We start from the raw sequence: 17,909 nt of genomic DNA, 5'->3' as shown, positions 1-17,909 counted from the left end.
GTTCAGTTGATGCACACACTTCTCAAGTAAAATCTGGTGGTTTGAGCATGAGGGAGGCTGGCCAGAGGGTCCAACCTAATCTCAGCCGCTTCACAGTTTCTGCCATCATTAGAATCTTCAGGATGGAGAACAGGTACGAAATCTATTTGCCTTGTGTGCTGTACAGTGTTGGGAACGTTACCAAAAATTAGTAATTAGTTACAGTTACTAGTTACTTATTTCAGAAGTAACTGCATTACTTTACTAGTTACTGCATATACAAATTATTAGTTACAAGGGAAAGTAACGCTTGCGTTACTTTTAATTCCTGCTTCTATTATCAAATTAACGCACACAGATAGTTATAATATTTTAGTGTTGCAGTGGCACAGTGTGGGACAAGACAATGTAAAATGTTATATCATTGTATGTTGCTAATTAGTTGCCTGAAGGCAACGGACTCAACCGTTGACATAGGTCGCATGTCACTTGACAACATACCTGGCAATCAGTCTGTTTAGTTCTGCCTGGCTTAGAGACTGGAAATAATTCTGTTTAAAATCAAGCCTCGGCTGTTTTGATGGTGGCTCCGACTGCTTGATCAGCGGAGCTAGCACTGGTTTCTTTTACGATTAGCTTTGTAGAAGCGTGTTGTTTTACTAGGTGCTTGTGAAGATTATAATTACTATTCTTCGCAGTGGATAAAGTTCTCACACCTGCACACAATCTACAACTAACCAGTAGGCCTATATTTTTATCCTTGATCTGAACAAGGGAAAAATAATGTCAATATTTCCATGACAAAAAGCTTGCATTGTCCGAATTGTCGGCCATTGTGTGAGCTAGTCTAAAATGCGGATTGATTCATTCATACACTGCATCGTCGTAAACTTGTTTAAATTAGATTAAAAACAGGAAATTGGGGAATTCATGCAAGAAAAAAGTAACGAGTAACGAGCCCATTTAAATTTCAGTAATGTAACTGCGTTATTTAATTGAAAAAAGTAATTAGTTACATTACTAGTTACCGCCAAAAGTAGTGGAGTTACAATAACGCATTACTGGTACTGTAATACTGCATATCAATAGAATGAAGTGTGCTCACAGTATTTGTATTTTGCAGGACTGAAAGAGAACCACACCGTGGAGGAAGAACACACACTTTCACAGCCGAACAGGAGACTGAAATTGGAAATATGGTTCCTGAGAACAACGCTATCACACTCCGACAAATACAAACTAGGATCCTGGCCGACCATGCTACATTCAGTAACATCCAGACCGTCAGCCTGTTCTCTGTGTGTACTGAAATAAAACTTTTTTTGCTGCATATTTGTTGACTATGAAACTATGTTGACTATGTTTGACTATGAAAAAAGTAGGCCTACACTGAGACATTTTACAAAATGAGAAATGGCTCATTCTCCGGAAGTCATTGTCATTCATATGGTGTGTTCCATTTCAATAATTGTTTTCAATTTTGTACTACAGTGTGCTGTGAATGCTTGGTAGTATGCAGCAAATGCTTAGTTGTGTGTACTCTTATGAATGTTATGTGTGTGTCATTTGAAAATATGGCTGTGTGTACCAAATGAGTACACGAGTTCCATTTTGTGAACAGGTAAGAGATTTGATGGCAAAGAGTAATCTTGCAAAGGGAGTGTCAGGTTTAGCATTTTGTGTGTGAGGTTTTCAGTTTTGTGTGTGCAGTTTTGAGAAAGGCGTTATTGTTTTGAGAAACGTGTGTTAACAATTGTGAAAAACTGTAAAAACTTCATGTCAAGTGGTTTTACACAGCTGTGTTAGCTAATTTGAAAACAAAACAATTGAGTACCAATGAGTGCATATTATTACATCAAATGCTTTTAAATAATGTAAACGTTTTTTGATCAATCCAACATTAAATTTTTGGGGTCTGGTGTTTCTCTGTACAGTTCTGTACACTAACAGAGCAGGCTCCAAGTCAGGTCAATGGCCACACACAATCCCCAAGTCCCGCCCAGAAGATACCTCCTCTGTGTTTGCGATTTCACAATTTAATGTACGTTTACACATTTATGGGGCACACAGGCCAGATGTAACATGCCCCAGAGAGAGAGAGAGAGAGAGAGAGAAAGAGAGAGAGAGATGGGTAAACACAGACAGAGAGACAAATAAAGAGAGACAGAACGAGAGACAGAGAGGAAAAGAAAGAGACTGGGTTATGGGATATAATAAGAAACAGATTTAGTATTCTCATTATTATAAACCGGAGAAAACTGGACCTGATGTTGAGCAGAACAACCTCTATATAACCTCCCCTCATCGAACATACTCAGAAGACCAGTAGGAGAGAATCTTCCATAAAATGTCCACCCCCACACTCTCCCACAACTATGCTGGAGCTGCAGAATACAAACCATCTCCCCTCAGATTCCCATCAGATTTCCTTAAGATTTCACTCATTGAGGTAAATGAAGACATTTTGTAATCCTAAACCAGGTAAATGTTCTCTGTCTGTCTCCATGGCTCCTCTTGGCAGACAAGTGGACAGCAGTGGCAGGAGATATTCAGTCTTCACTGTGGTTTACAGTTTCTTTGCCAAGGTCCAGCTCACATCACAGAGGCATGCATGATGTGTACCAGGCAGTATCAGTTCATATATCAGCCTAAAATCTTCATTTGTTTACAATATTTAAATGTAATCTTCAGAGCTTTAGCAGTGATCCAAGGCTGATGCTGAATATTTTGTGTGAATGACCAGTGTGCGTCCTTAAAGACATGAGAGAGGAGGTGTAGGGGGTCTGGAGGAGAGAAGAGGTGCAGGGGGGTCTGGGTGAGAGCGGAGGAGGTGTTGTGGGGGGTCTGGGTAGAGAGGAGAAGGTGTAGTGGGGTCTGGGGGATCTGTGTCTGTGCCAGTGTTGGGGTAGTTACTCAAAAAAAGTAATAGATTACACATTACTAGTTACTTTCAAAAAAAGTAATGATTTACTTTACTAGATTACTCACTAGAGGTGGAACAATACATGTATTCGTACCGAACCGTACGGTACGGGCGTCACGGTTCGGTGCATGAAATTACACGGAGAATACACGGTATAAAAATAAATAAACTTGCGTGCAAATTAATTAATGTAATGCGGAACTACTGTTAGATACTCGTGTTCTTTCGGGACATCTAATCTGTAACTCTGAAGCTCTGATTGGCGCCGCCGTAAGTCAGAGATAGCTAGCTAGCAGCACTAAGGACGAGTATGGCGAGTGGTGGCGACCCACGAGAGATAGAGGACCCGCCAGCTGTTTTAAGATTGCAAGTTTGGGAAAACTTCGGTTTCCCATTCAGTTACAGTAGTACAGGCGAGAGAGTGGTGGATAAGACGAGCACTGTGTGTCGGCGTGGTTCAGCAGGTATGGGCAGTGACGTGCAGTCTGGGTAGGCAAGGTAGGCACAGCCTACCCTGCCAAAATTCAAATGTAAACATTTTTATTAAATCACTTTATTTAATAAACTTGTATTTGTATTTTTACTGTTTATTCTTGTGATTTATATATGCAATATGTACAGTGGCCGACATGTGCAAACGCGCTGCAAATTAAGAAAACACATGCAAATAGACAAAACACAAGCAAATTAAGAAATTTAAGGAATTTGGCTGTAGGGAGTCAGGTGGCTGAGCGGTTAGGGAGTCGGACTTGTAATCTGAAGGTTACCGGTTCGATTCCCTGTTGTGAAAAATGACGTTGTGTCCTTGGGCAAGGCACTTCACCCTACTTGCCTCGGGGGGAATGTCCCTGTACTTACTGTAAGTCTGGATAAGAGCGTCTGCTAAATGACTAAATGTAAATTTGACAACACATGAGCAGCATTCAGCCAACGCGCTGCAAATACACACAACACAACCAAATACATAAACGCGCTGCATATGAGAAGTTTGTTTTGGAAATGGGACCAAAATCGAAGTTGCTCTTTTGAAAAACTGTAAAAGAGGAGGGCCACATGTAAAAATTAATACTAACCTTTTTATGTCGCCTCTTTACTTCGATGTTGGTCCAAACTTCTCATATGCTCTCTCTCTTTCGCTCCGTGGGGCCGACAATCAAGCTGTTCCACTTAGCGCTCCACCTAGAGGCTGGTCAACTTCCGTTGTGAAAACTGGATGCAGCGTTTTTGGTTTACGTGCTTTCGTTTTTGCAACGCGTTTATGTATTTGCAGCGTTTTTGGTTTGCGTGCATTCGTTTTTGCAATGCGTTTATGTATTTGCAGCGTTTTTGGTTTGTGTGCTTTCGTTTTTGCAACGCGTTTATGTATTTGCAGCGCGTTTATGTATTTGGTTGTGTTGTGTGTATTTGCAGCGCGTTTGCTGAATGCTGCGCATGTGTTGTCAAATTCATGAAGATGTTTTCTTAATTTGCTTGTGTTTTGTCTATTTGCATGTGTTTTCTTAATTTGCAGCGCGTTTGAACATGTCGGCCACCGTAAATATGTGTGTTATTGCAATTGTTTAGACATTACGATGACGAATGTAGCAGTTACACATAATCAAATACAAAACAAATTGTAGAATAAGTGCTTTTACTGTCCGTTCACTGCGGACGACAAGCGAAAAACTCACTTGCGCACTTCGATCCTGTATTCTTCAACATGTACAGTACCAGTCAAAAGTTTGGACACATTTTCCCATTTAAGTGTCTAGCCTCTTACTGACATCACCGCACATCACTGGTTGGGGTATGTGAATGGAAATACATCTAACATGCTAAGCATATAACGCATCTGGCGAGTGCTAAATGACAAAAAATATCCGACGCCATCACCCAGGTGTGCCAATCACTGGAACAAGACCAATTTTTTTTTTCAACTTCTCCCTACAGTGCTTAACCAGCCATTAGATACACATACAAATAGGGCCAAATAAATTACAGACGCAATCGGAATTTACATGTCATCTTCAATGCGCCGTATTCACTCGTAGAGGAACCTGGTTTGTTTTGCTTTTCCCTCTGTTTTAGCGAACTCGTACCGAACCGTGATGTCTGAACCGGGTATGAACCGAACCGTGACTTCAGTGTACCGTTCCACCCCTATTACTCACTGCTGAAAGTAACTAGTTACACTACTAGTTACATTACTTTTGGATTACTACGTGACATCACCTGAGATGCACTTGCCAAATAACAATATATATGCCCAAATCAACTGATACTTGAGGACAGATCTCTCTTTTATTCTTTTTAATACCACAAAGCTGACAAAGTTGTGAACATCAACCTAAAAGTTGTCAAGCATAACAAGGCTACAGTACTGGCAGTAAGCAAAATGTCTCATAATAAAATAATGCTTAAAACTTTAAATGGCAAAATTTCCTCTACTATGTATGCTGCTACAAGCCTGTTTATCTCTGCTTTGGTAAGCTGCTGATGTTGAAAGTCAAGTTGTGGCTGCTTGGCTGGTGTCGGCAACAATGGCAACGGCAACCTTTTATCGGCATCAGTGTCACTCAGGGTTCGGGGATCCTCAGCCATAGTCTTGAGTTAGCATGTTGCCGTTGAAGATGCTTTGACAGATTAGAGGTTGTGTTCGCGGCGGTGGAGAGGTGTTTTTGGCGTGGGCACAATGTACATTGTACAGTTAAGTTTTTGTCCTTTTGCGCAACTGATAGACCAATTTGCACCCTACGTCACACGACTGTCAAGCAGGCTCAACTGCGCATGTCCGTTGCAAAAGACGAACTTCTCCCGGGTATAATACACTTGGAGTGTTGATCAGATCATCATATATCTCTGGCCACTGGATTGCAGGGCTTAACATAAACTTTTTGAGGCACTTGTCCTTTCGACAAGTACATTTACGTTTCACTTGTCCATGCACAAAAGTCACTTGACCCCAGGGCTGGACTGGGACAAAAAATCGGCCCTGGCATTTTTGGCCCAGGCGGGCCACACCCACCGTGACTGGTCAGACACATTCCCTGCAGACAGTCCTTAAAATATGGGTGCATTCTATAATATGAGTTGCCTAGTGTTCTGCGTTCATGTGATAGTTTTTGAACCTTCAAGGAGGGTCTCAAGACTTATCTGTCGATCTTACACTTAAATAATTAATTAATTCTTAGAGTTATGATTTGTATATGGTATAAAAAAATATATACATATTGATATTTGATATTGTATTGTGATTATTACTATTTTGCTTAATATTGGCTTAGCAACTTTTAAAACTGTTTACTGTTAATTCAACCCTTGTGTTATCTTCGGGTCTTTTTTGACCTATCAGTCATTGTGACCCACCGTCGTATTGCGACAACTTCACCGCATACAAAAACAAAGTGAAGCATTTTCTTTTAACCGTTGGGCTGTCTCAGACCCCCCACATTGCGAAGGTTAAAAACATTTTTTTATTTGTTTTTGTATTGGGTAAAATTGGGTAAACACAAGATGGTTCGTTATGAACCTTTGGGTCATGTGACCCGAAGGCAGCACAAGGGTTAAATTAATGTAAGATTCCTATTTTGTGGCTTTGGACAAAAGTGTCTGCTAAATACAATACAGAAACACACACACAGCCTCCCTCCCTTCATTAGTCCCTGTTAATTTGCCTACTCCTTACCACGTCGTCAACTACTCTTTCTTCCATCTTTTCCTCACTCACTCCCATGGCCCTGTCATGGTCACTCTCCTCCTCCTCGGCTTCTTCCCTGACTGTCAATAGCCTATATTTCGGCCTCTCTGAGACAGCCACCTCTCATCCTTCCTCTACAGGTAATGCTGATGTTGAAGCAGCTAAAAAAACATTTAGAATTTTTGCACATTTTGTGGCATTCACCTGTAGATTTTTTTTAATCTTTTACTCCCTTAACTTTTCTGCGCCTCCCTTGCGCTTTGGTGGTTGTTTCTCAATTTTAGCGATGCTAAACTTCAACGATGCTAAACCAGCATACGCATTAGCCAACAGCTCGTGTGGCCTGCGGGAGGCGATATTATGATTCAGAGGAAGGGGGTTCCTGGATTTGATTGGGTCAGGCCAGTGTCAATAAAGAAAATTAACCAATGGGCCGCTGTCAGTTCTCTATGGGCCGGCCCGACCAAAACAATTTTTACCAATGGGCCGCTGTCAGTTTGGTCCGTGTACTTTGCGGCCAATGGATTTTCTTTTTGAAATTAGAAAACAAAAATCGGGAAACGAGCTGTTTCCCGACTACCATTTAGAAATAGGAAAACAAAAAACGGAAAACTACCCATTTTCCGTTTTTTGTTTCGATAATAGAAAACGGAAAACGAAAAAACAACCCGTTATCTGATTTTCTTTGATGTGCTTAAACATGGAAATCGGGAATTAAAATAGTGTGTGGAAATCTTCTTTCTCAATTTTGCATAGATTTTAGTGTTGTGACCCGGAAGTTGCTCCCACGAGCTTGACAGTCACATATTCAGGATGTCAGCAGAGGGCGAGCTGCCATTTGTATGGAAGCAAATCAGTGACATAATGTTTTGAATTTTAAAAGGCATTGAATACTTTGAATAATTTAAACAACACCGAATTCACATATTTCATTAAAAAAAAAAAACCTGACCCAAAAATTCAAGACTCGGAAATTCAGGTTGCTCAAATTCGAGCCCCCCAAAAAATTTGATCTTAAAAATTTCGAGCCTATCAACTTAAAGCCTAAACATTTCTATCTTAACAAATTTGAGCCTTATGGAACAATAGGGTCATTGTAATCAATAGGAAATCATTGTTTAAATATGATTTGTATGAAAAGGGCATTGTGTTTGTGAATGATGTTATAGATGTCTGGTAACCTTTTGTAATATATAGCTTTCTTCGACAAATATAATTTAAACTGTACTTATAGAGAATACAACAAGATCTGTAAAGCAATACCGATACCATTATTACAGTTAGTTCAAAGCACATTGTTATATGTAAGAATAAGACCCTTACCAACTTTACCAAATGTTTTTATTAATGATTGTACTTTATTTGACAGTAAATGTAATAATACATACATTAGTGATGCTTTGAAATCTAAATATTTTTTTGATAACAGAGGATTGTGTGTACAGGTTCCGAAAATGGTTGCATTGTCCATAAAAAAAAACTAACATTTAAAATTCATTAAATGGCCCATTTCCACAAAATTCAAAGAGACTCACTTTAAAATAATTTATAAAATATATCCGGTCGCTGACTTTCTTAGAAAAATATTCAAATTTGGTGTAGAACCTTCTTTATTTTGTGAGGTGGCTGATGAGACTCTGGAACCATGCTTCAGTCCGATGTAATCCAATTTTGCATTGAGGCTTGATTGCTCTGCAAGCAATTTTATCGTTCATCTGCTCTGCTATGCGCCCTCTGCTGACATCCTGAATATGTGACTGTCAAGCTCGTGGGAGCAACTTCGGGGTCACAACACAAAAATCTACGCAAAATTGAGAAAGAAGATTTCCACACACTATTTTAATTCACGATTTCCATGTTTAAGCACATCAAAGAAAATCAGATAACAGGTCGTTTTGTTGTTTTCCGTTTTCTATTATCAAAACAGAAAATAGAAAATGGGTCGTTTTACGTTTTTTGTTTTCCTATTTCTAAATGGTGGTTTTCTTATTTCAAAACGAAAATCCATTGGCCGCAAAGTACACGGACCCAGATGGCCAGTCCAGCCCTGCTTGACCCCGATACCTTTAACCCTTGTGCTGCCTTCGGGTCACATGACCCAAAGGTTCATAACGAACCACCGTTGTGTTTACCCAATTTTACCCAATACAAAAACAAATAAAAATTATTTTCTTTTAACCATTGCAATGTGGGGGGTCTGAGACAGCCCGACAGTTAAAAGAAAATGCTTCACTTTGTTTTTGTAGGAGGTAAATCTGTCGCAATACGACGGTGGGTCACAATGACTGATGGGTCAGAATGACCCAAAGATAACACAAGGGTTAAATAGCCTGACCAAGTGATCGGGCAAAACTAACCTGGCTAACGGAGGCCGCTTTCTCAGTCAAATGACGAATGAAACAGGCTTGGTTAAATAAATCCGAGATGATGGCTATCTTCAGCAGGCTCGTATCTACAAAAGGCAATCCTCCCAGACGTTTTTGGTGTCGTGAAATACAACATTGTGCCAGTGAGCGACCCGAGTCTGACTCTGAGGCTAACGTCAAAACAGTATAACGCCATGAGACGCAGTCTCACTCAGATTGCCAGTTTTACACAAATCACAAAAATAATGCACATTTTAATTCCGATGATGATTTACATGTACTGTTTAGCTGAAATATGAATTGTGAAAACTTACAGCAATGGCGGTCAAAGGATTCTGTTCGTCCTGTTTATCCCGGCAACCCCGCCCCTGACGCAAGCGATTCTTAATACTGACCAATCACAGCCAAGGGGGTCTCCGTAGCTCTCCGTCGCTCACTACGGATAGTTAGAAAATTCAGGAGGTGCACGTTGAGCTCTCCGGGGCTCTCCGAGGGCTGATAAACGCCGCGTAAACGCCGTTTACGCACCTCCCGAAATTCGGAAATAGCGTTTATCCCATCTCTAAATTGCAGAAATTGCGATTATCCACCTCTAAATAGCGTTTATGCGCGTTTACGCACATCTAAATTCCCTGCGCCTCGTATTCTGCCGTTGGAATAATCAAAATAAATTTGGTGTAATTTTAAAACACCAAAGACTAAATTTCATATTGTTTAACATATAAACGCTGTAGTCTGAATAATTTCATCTGCGCTGTAGGGTCTGTGACCCTCCAATCAATGCGTTGTGGCTGCGGCGGCGACACCAATCAGGATCCACGAAGTAGGCTATGTACACACACGTTGTGGATTAGTTTACCTGTTCGGAATGGATTAATTAGCCATGGATATCAGGCGATTTTTGAAGAAACCATCGAGTGCTCCCACTCCCACAGATGCCCGCAAAAGGCCTCAAGTACAGAGTGATCAATTCACGTTTGTAAACGTTGTTTTGGTTTGCACAACATCGCATTAAGACAGGGACAAACGGCTAGCCTACTATTATTAACGTTCTTTTAATTATGACGATGCAGATACAAGCCAACCTTACCGGTTCCATCCAAATAGGCCTAATGAAACGTAAAAATGAATAAATAAACAGGGTTGTCAAGCCTCTGTGAAGGGGCTGAGATGCGTGTGTCTCACGGTCCGGTCAATGCGTTTTGGGTGGGTGGGGGTGGGGGCTTGACGACCCTGTAAATAAATAATACAATTCATAGTTTACCCACCTCTATTTTTACCACTACACCACTGTGCATGGATGAGGCCAGACTGTCAAATCTCACCTTTCTGTGTGTGGAGCGGGACATACATATTGACAAAGTGGTTGGCAAATTTTCCACCATAAAGGAGGAGGATGAAGATTTAATACGGGATATGTGTATAGTTTTGTTAGATTTATTTGTTCTGGAGGATCGTTAAGCAGACAACAAAATTGTAAGAAATACTGTGGCACTGATTGAGCGCACTTGGCCTGTTCAGCACCATCGCTGTCAATCAGCTGTTGCTGTCCGTGGTGTTGAAAATATTTTATTTGACTGGCAAACTGTTTTCTTTGTTCATCAATACAAACTTGTCAACAAATGTGGCTTTTCTTTGTGTGTTATTTGACATATAAGCTTACTTGGCTGAACAAGTGACACATTATAACACATGCATTCATCAGATATTTGACCGTTTTTTTACGGTTTTAATTTTAAAATGACTTGGTAGCAGAGGGCCCCGTGATGAAGCTCCGCCCCCACTGCACTGAAAGTCTAGCTCCACCCCTGTATTTGTATTATCCGTGTGGTCCTTTTGCCATGATAAATGCTATCCTTTCCGTTTTCTGCAGCCACATTGCGCGCGCATCCCGAATGTTTACAAGCAAAAAATTGGTCTATTCGAAGTAATGTGCATACCTCCATCCCTCAAAAGACGTCCTAAGCGGCTCTGCCATTCTTGTTTCGCCTCCTGAACTCTGGGGCTAAGTCAACTGACGAGTGTTAAAGATCCTGTAAAGTGGAATTGAAAACGAGTTCACCACACCACAGAAAAATGTGTTATTAACTACCCATCCAAATTCGCATGAAAAGAAACACCGACAAGTATGTTAAATTAGGCTTTGAAATCGTGAGAAACTCAGCACTCTTCTCTGCTTGGGGGGGGGGGGCGTGTCGCCTGAAGGAGCTTAAGCTCCGCCCCTCGCTGCCTACCTACGACCCAGATAATGGACGCTATGTCAAGCCGAACAAAACAGTATAGAATTAAAATGTATTTGTTCAATGAGTGCAACATACAGATGCATATAAACGAAATGTTCCCCTGAGCTGTAACACAGGAGTAAAAATGGACACCAGAGACAGCAGACAGTGAGCTCTCCAACTACTTCTAGCACATTAGCTACCATCATTCTACACCGAGTAGCCTAATATCAAGTTAGCGGTTTGCACTAACTCATAGCAGAGATATCTCTGGAAAAGTTATCTAGTATAATTATAACAAGCACACAGAACTGAGTGATGAACTGCTGGCGGCGGTGGATGATCCAGGTGCGACCGGAGGAGGAACGGCCGGGAGGGCGATGCTCGATACGGCTCCGCGCTGCAAGAGAAGCCGTGTAACCCTGAAGCCTGTCTGTCTCTGGTCCATGTTAAAATTATCAATGCTACTACCACGCTAGTGTTACTTGTTAGCCTTTTCATTCGTATATTTTGAAGCCATACTAAAGCATTTGTGGAATAGTTTTTGTCCATCAGAAAATATTCAGTTGGAATGTTCGAAGTCGCATATATGCGACGTTACGCTGTGAGACCTGCATTCGAACAATCACATATGTGCGACGCTACTCCTTGAACGGGTCAAATAGCATTCACGAAAAGTGTTTATACTGTTGTTTTGTTATAAAAATGTGCTATAAGCCGCATCGAAATATAAGCCTCACCACCACAAGAAAAATTGGGTAAAATCGGGGTATAAACCGCCGCTTTATTTCCAAAAAATACGATACATTACATTTACATTTATTTATTTAGCAGACGCTTTTGACCCAAACAACCCAAACAAATGTATGAATTCCTAGAGCAGAAGGAGGCCCTGTCCCAGCTCTTACCCAATGACAGGGGCTCTGCCCTGGGCTCTCCACCCTCTGATCCTGGCCTGGCATAAATCACCCACTCCTACATGAGACACATACAATCTATTCCAACCCTGGTGGACTGGTCCAGATCAGGCTGGCTGTCACATTGGCACAGAAAGAGAGTGAGAGAAAGAGACAGAGAAAGACAAAGGGTTCCTTTAGAGTAAGATCCTAAAAGACAGAAATGACTCCCTCACATCCTCAATATGATCTCAGCTCTCTAGGGGCACACAGCCATACAGTCAGGCCCAGAGACACTGCAGACATACAATCAATCAAATCCAGGATGTCATGGACAGACAGTGGGCACTGACAATAACAGCCACTATACAGATAAACATTACCTCAGCAGCCTGCCGCCTGCTTGCCTGCCTGTCTGTCTGTCTGTCTGTTTGTCTCTCTGCCTGCCTGCCTATTGATCTATCTATTTACTTGTCTATCAGTCTGTCTGCTTACGAAATATTTCTGGTTACCCAGCTTCTGCTACTGGTTTACCATATGTTTCGCCTTTGTCTGGTGTACACTCTAGACTTCCATATACCAGAAGAATAGACACTAGACACTTCCTGTTCCCAGTCCAACCAGGGACATCAGGGGAGCCATTTAGTCTCGTCTGCTCATGGTTTACTGTCTCTGGCAGGCTGGGCCCTCCTGAGATGAACCATCTTAATTTCTAAAGAATTCAAAGGAAAGATTCCTGTGCTGTTTTACAGTAACAACAATTACTTCACTGGTGCATTACACAATTGAGTGTATTTGGTTTTGCTGGGTTACAGGACAATGTGATGTTAAGAGGATGCACCATCCTAAAGCAGCCTTGTAACCTTCCAACACCATGGGGGAACATTGAGTACTGAGGTTTACAATGGGACTTTAGCATCACCTGTACCTCACCCATTCCAGTAGAAACACAGTAGACACCCCCCCCCCCCCCCCTCCTTGTCATGTACAATCCCTGTTTGTCTTGTGTACAGAGTTCTGGTTTGGAAACAAGAGTAATGTGTGTCTGGCTGTGTGTTTGTCCTAAGCATAATGAGGACCATGTGGGCCATACTGGAAAGAGAGCTACACACACGCACACACATGCACACAAACATACACTCATAGATGCACACACTCTCTCTCTCACACACACACACACACACATGCAGACTACTGCTCACCAGGGCACACACATTAGGTTTATGGGCATAATTACATGTTTCCAGTAAAGCTGAGTGATAGAGCTCAATGAGAGGAATTATCAGAGCTGATATACGCTGATTCAGGGACCACACAGCTGTACAGACATCATTATCATCACTCACACACAAATATGCATGCACACACAAAAATACATACAAGCACATACACACACACACGGACATGGACACATATGCAACCTCTTTTGCGCTCTTCTGTCCAGTTTTGTGGTCCTTGGGGTGCTGTTCACTGTGCTTGTCCCCACATACAGCCTGCAATCAGTTGTATATCAACTGAGAGAATATGAAAGCTGCCTGAGAGCTGTTCACCTCTGGGCCAGAGAGGCGGCCGGACAGAGACACATCATAAGTCAGTAGCCTTGCCCCCCTGGGAGGAAGCAGGGACCTTGGCAGACACACTCTGATCCTGCAGCTCTCACTCCTCACTAGGAACACACAGAAGAACACAGCTCTCCAACAACTGGTTCAGATGAGGGACTGACATTCTCTCTTTCTCTTTGTTTTCTCTCCTTCTCCATCTCTATTGCTCTCTCTTTTACTCCATCTCTTGCTAATTGCCCTTTCTCCGCTATCGTTCACGCTCTCTCTTTCTTTCTCTCTGTCTCTCCCTATCCCTGCCCTCCAGTATGTCTGGCTACAGACAGCACCATATTAGCTTTCTCCCCCAGTGTTGTCTGGGTGTCATGGCCGCCAACATGTATCAAAGATTCAGCCCTGATCCCACTGGTGTGGTTTCTAGCTAAACAGGAGTGGGGTCTAATAAGCCATGTCTGCAAACAAAACACATTCATCAGTCAGACTCAGAGCCACACACATACATACACACAAACACATGCACACACTTACACACCAATTTAGGGTTTCTGCATTGTTTGAAAAATGTCACTGTCCAAGATGAGCAAAGTGTTGATTCTCTATGATGTGGTTTTGTATGAGGGTGCTTCTGTGTGTGCTTGTGTGTCTGCATGCTTGTGCATGTGTGCCTGTGTGTGCGAGTGGGTGTGTTTGTGTGTGTGTATGTGTGTGTGCAGACAGGTATGTACTGTACGTAGGGTCAGCTGTGTGTAAGCAGCTGGGATGAGTGGAGCTGACCCAGTCATGTTGACAACGAGTCTGATCAGAAGCAGACTTACACACATACAGATCCACAGACACAGAATCCAGCCACAGAACCCAGGATGAAACTGACCCTGGCTGTGTGAATTACTGCAGGCTGCTTAGAGTCTCTATCTCTGTTCCAGTAAAGGGCTGGTACGCTGTAAAAAATCATAACTCATTCACAGAGTAGCTATACAGTTCCAGGGCCAGGATCTGGGCCATTAAGGTCTAGACTTCACAGTAGAATCCTCACTGAGTTCAAGGCTCTGTTTCAAATAGTGAGAACACACACCCACACAAACACACACACACCTGCTGTTTGACTAAATCACTGCCAGATGCGTCATACATGTTATACGGTAGTGGTCTGATGCACTCGGATGAAAATCTAATCCACCCCTGTAATAACTATCAGACACACACACACACACACACATTGTAAGTCTGACCAGAGAAACACACGCGTGACACATTACTGTACTACTCCGTATGACCTCATAGCTCACACACAGACCAAGCCCATTTTAATATAAGTTGCTAAGAGATACGCTGTAATGATATAACCAGAATTCTGTCAACTCTCAGTCCACCAACTCACATATTCACATCATATATTATTCTAACAACCCCTTCCCTGCCAGGCAGACAGTGGGTGGAATCATGATTGTGAGGAGAGAGTTAGCAGATTATATTTTGTTTACAAAGAAGATGATGTGACATGAGACATTTGAATGTCTTCTTCATGTTTCTGCTCACAAGACATACATTTAAACAAACTTTTCTTAAATGCTAATTCAGTTGTTTCAAAAAGTCACAAATAATTGTATTAAAAAGTTATTTTTACCCCCATTTTATCACCATAAAGTGTGTGTGAGAGTGTTTATGAGTGAGTGAGTGAGTGAATGAATGACTGAAGAATGTGTATTTGTGTGAGTGTGTGAGGGAAATTTTTGGAGCCCAAAGTGTGTGTAGACCTATAGCTCTCATTTCCTCTCCATAAATCTACTTCCCGTTGTTGTTCCAGTGTCAGGGACATAGAAGATCCCACTGCCCCAGATTTCTCACCACACCACTTCTCCACGGTGAAGCTAACACTGTACCCCAGCACGCAGTAAATTCACAGCTACACCCCTGTCTGCACAGAGATTGGATTCATCATCACACATGGCACAAGCAGGAGAACACAGACACACATACATGTGTACACACACACACAGGTGCACACACCTCTAAAACACACACAAACACATGTACACAGATGCACACACACCTCCACACAGACACGTGCACACACACCTCCACACAAACACATGCACATAGACACACATGTACACATACCTCCACACATACACATGCATACACATACATCTAGGGTCCACACACAGACATACAACACACACACAAGCACATGTACACAGATACACACACACCTCCACACTGACACGTGCACACACACCTCCACACAAACACATGCACATAGACACTCATGTACACACACCTCCACACATACGTCCACGCTCCACACACACACACATGCACACACACACAACACCACACATACAAATGCAAACACACATCCATGCGGCATCAAAGAAACCCCCTTTTTGTCACTCTATAAATCCTGAAGTCCCTGGACAGGCTTTCAGCTCTGTGCTCCTGAATAATGACCTGCAGACAACATGGCTATTTCCCAGTGTACCCACACCTCCCAAAACCCCCTCAATCATCTCACCTTACCATCTCTCCAGCATCTACTGCCTCCTCCCTTCCCCTCAGTCTCCCTCATTTACCCTGTACCTCCAGCCCTTTCAGGGAGGAACGCGAGATGGGGAGGTAGAGACATATAAGATAAGAGTAAAGGAGGACAAGAACAAGCCCGATTCTATCCCACTTTAGTAGGGGGGGCAATGAGACATGGGGGGGGGGGGGGTTACATTTTAGCAGTTTAAGGCTTCAATTTAGTGCAATCTGAGAGAAACTTTGATTCACTAAAACCAGTGAGGTCAACAGATCAAGCTAGCAAACCTGACACGAGTGCTGCTGCAGCTGTGTGTGTTAGCAGGATGTGATACGGAAGAAAATTGCTCCTCACGTCTGAAGACGTATTAAATAATACCCAATTGCTCTGAAAGTGCCAAGTCAATGAAAGGAATAGTTAAGATGAGTTCAAGACAAGTTCAAGACAAAATCAATGTATTTATTACACAAATGTAAGGTGCAGGTGTCTGTTACTCTCAAGTCAACTATCACATAAGACTGGACAAATGAATACAGGAAATAAAGGGAGTTAAATAGTATCACAATATGGGAGGATACCAGATGATTAACATTGCCTTTGCAGGCACTGAAAAAGGACACTGTATGCCATATAGCTTTTGTTTAGGTCTTGAGATAGGGCTCCTAGAAATGGCCTTGTCACTCCTTCTATTTTCCTCATTCAAAGTGGCATGGCATTATACACTTTGGCAATATTGTGACCTCTTGACTTACATCAGCGACACAGGCCTTTCATGGTCACACCTTACAAAGACACAACTTATGGCTATGCAGGCATAATAAAACAGAATAATAACAGTTTATCAATGATACAAGAAACATAATTAACAGATAGGCATATTTTCTCCTGGACATAACCAAGGGTTATGGGCTCATGAGCTTAATATTGTGTGGTATAGATCAAACATTGTTTATTATATTCAGAACATTTCAAACAGTATAGAAATAATAAAGTAATCATTATCTTTAATTGTTGTTAACTGATCAATGGTTTAAGGACAGACCTCTTCACGTCCAACAGCCTACAATCCAACAACACTAACCGCCCCCTCTCCCAAAAATCAATAGAAAAAAACTAAAACAAATCGGAATGCAAATTAATTTTCAAACAAAGAATGTCAAATGCAATAACTCTTTTCTCCTTGTTTCGCTCAAAGACTCAAAACACAATTTAGCTAGCTAACCACCATACGTGACAGGAGGCTGTCAACTGTCCAGAAACTTCGCAGCGCACCTCACTTGCTGCTGTCCTCGACTTTTATACCACTCAACTCAAAATTTAGCAAAAAGTATTCTTTTTAATAAAACATTTTTATGATTGGCTGAGCTGAAATAGACAAAATACAGTGCAAAGAAAATGAAGGTAACTGATTTTATTCCTTAATTTTAGAACCGGGCACGGCAAGAAAGGAAGGGTATGGGAAAGGGTGGGGCTGGGGGAAAGGTTGGGGGAGGTAGAGAGATAAAGAAAGGACAGGAGTAAAGATGACAGCAATAGGAGAGAAAAAAGGGGTGATGAAGAGGACGATAATAGGTAGAGGGGGAAAAGAAAGACAGTAGTAAAGGGAGGAGACTAAGGGCAGATGGGAGAAAGGTGGAGAGGGAGGGAAAGGAGAGAAAGACAGATCTAAGGGGATGTGGTGGAAAGGTGAGGTTTGGATGTTGGGATTGGTGTAGGATGTGTGATTGTGTGTGTGGAAGGCAGGGTGAGGTGTTCAGTGACAAGGTCAGT

The 17,909-nt window shown here is 42.0% G+C and overlaps 1 long non-coding RNA gene across 1 annotated transcript in view; it reads right to left on the bottom strand.

Annotated features, from left to right (window-relative positions):
- LOC134022052 (uncharacterized) overlaps positions 1-17,188 on the bottom strand; it is a 139,062-nt gene extending 121,874 nt beyond the window's left edge. The window contains exon 1 of the long non-coding RNA XR_009930610.1: positions 17,084-17,188. This is a non-coding gene — a long non-coding RNA (uncharacterized LOC134022052). The remainder of the gene's footprint in view (positions 1-17,083) is intronic.
- Positions 17,189-17,909: the final 721 nt, after the last annotated feature.

This window comes from Osmerus eperlanus, chromosome 6 (assembly GCF_963692335.1).
Source record: "Osmerus eperlanus chromosome 6, fOsmEpe2.1, whole genome shotgun sequence".
Classification (NCBI taxonomy): Eukaryota; Metazoa; Chordata; class Actinopteri; order Osmeriformes; family Osmeridae; genus Osmerus; species Osmerus eperlanus.
The sequence above is the reverse complement of the archived record's forward strand: the minus strand, read 5'-3'. Positions and strand labels throughout refer to the sequence as shown.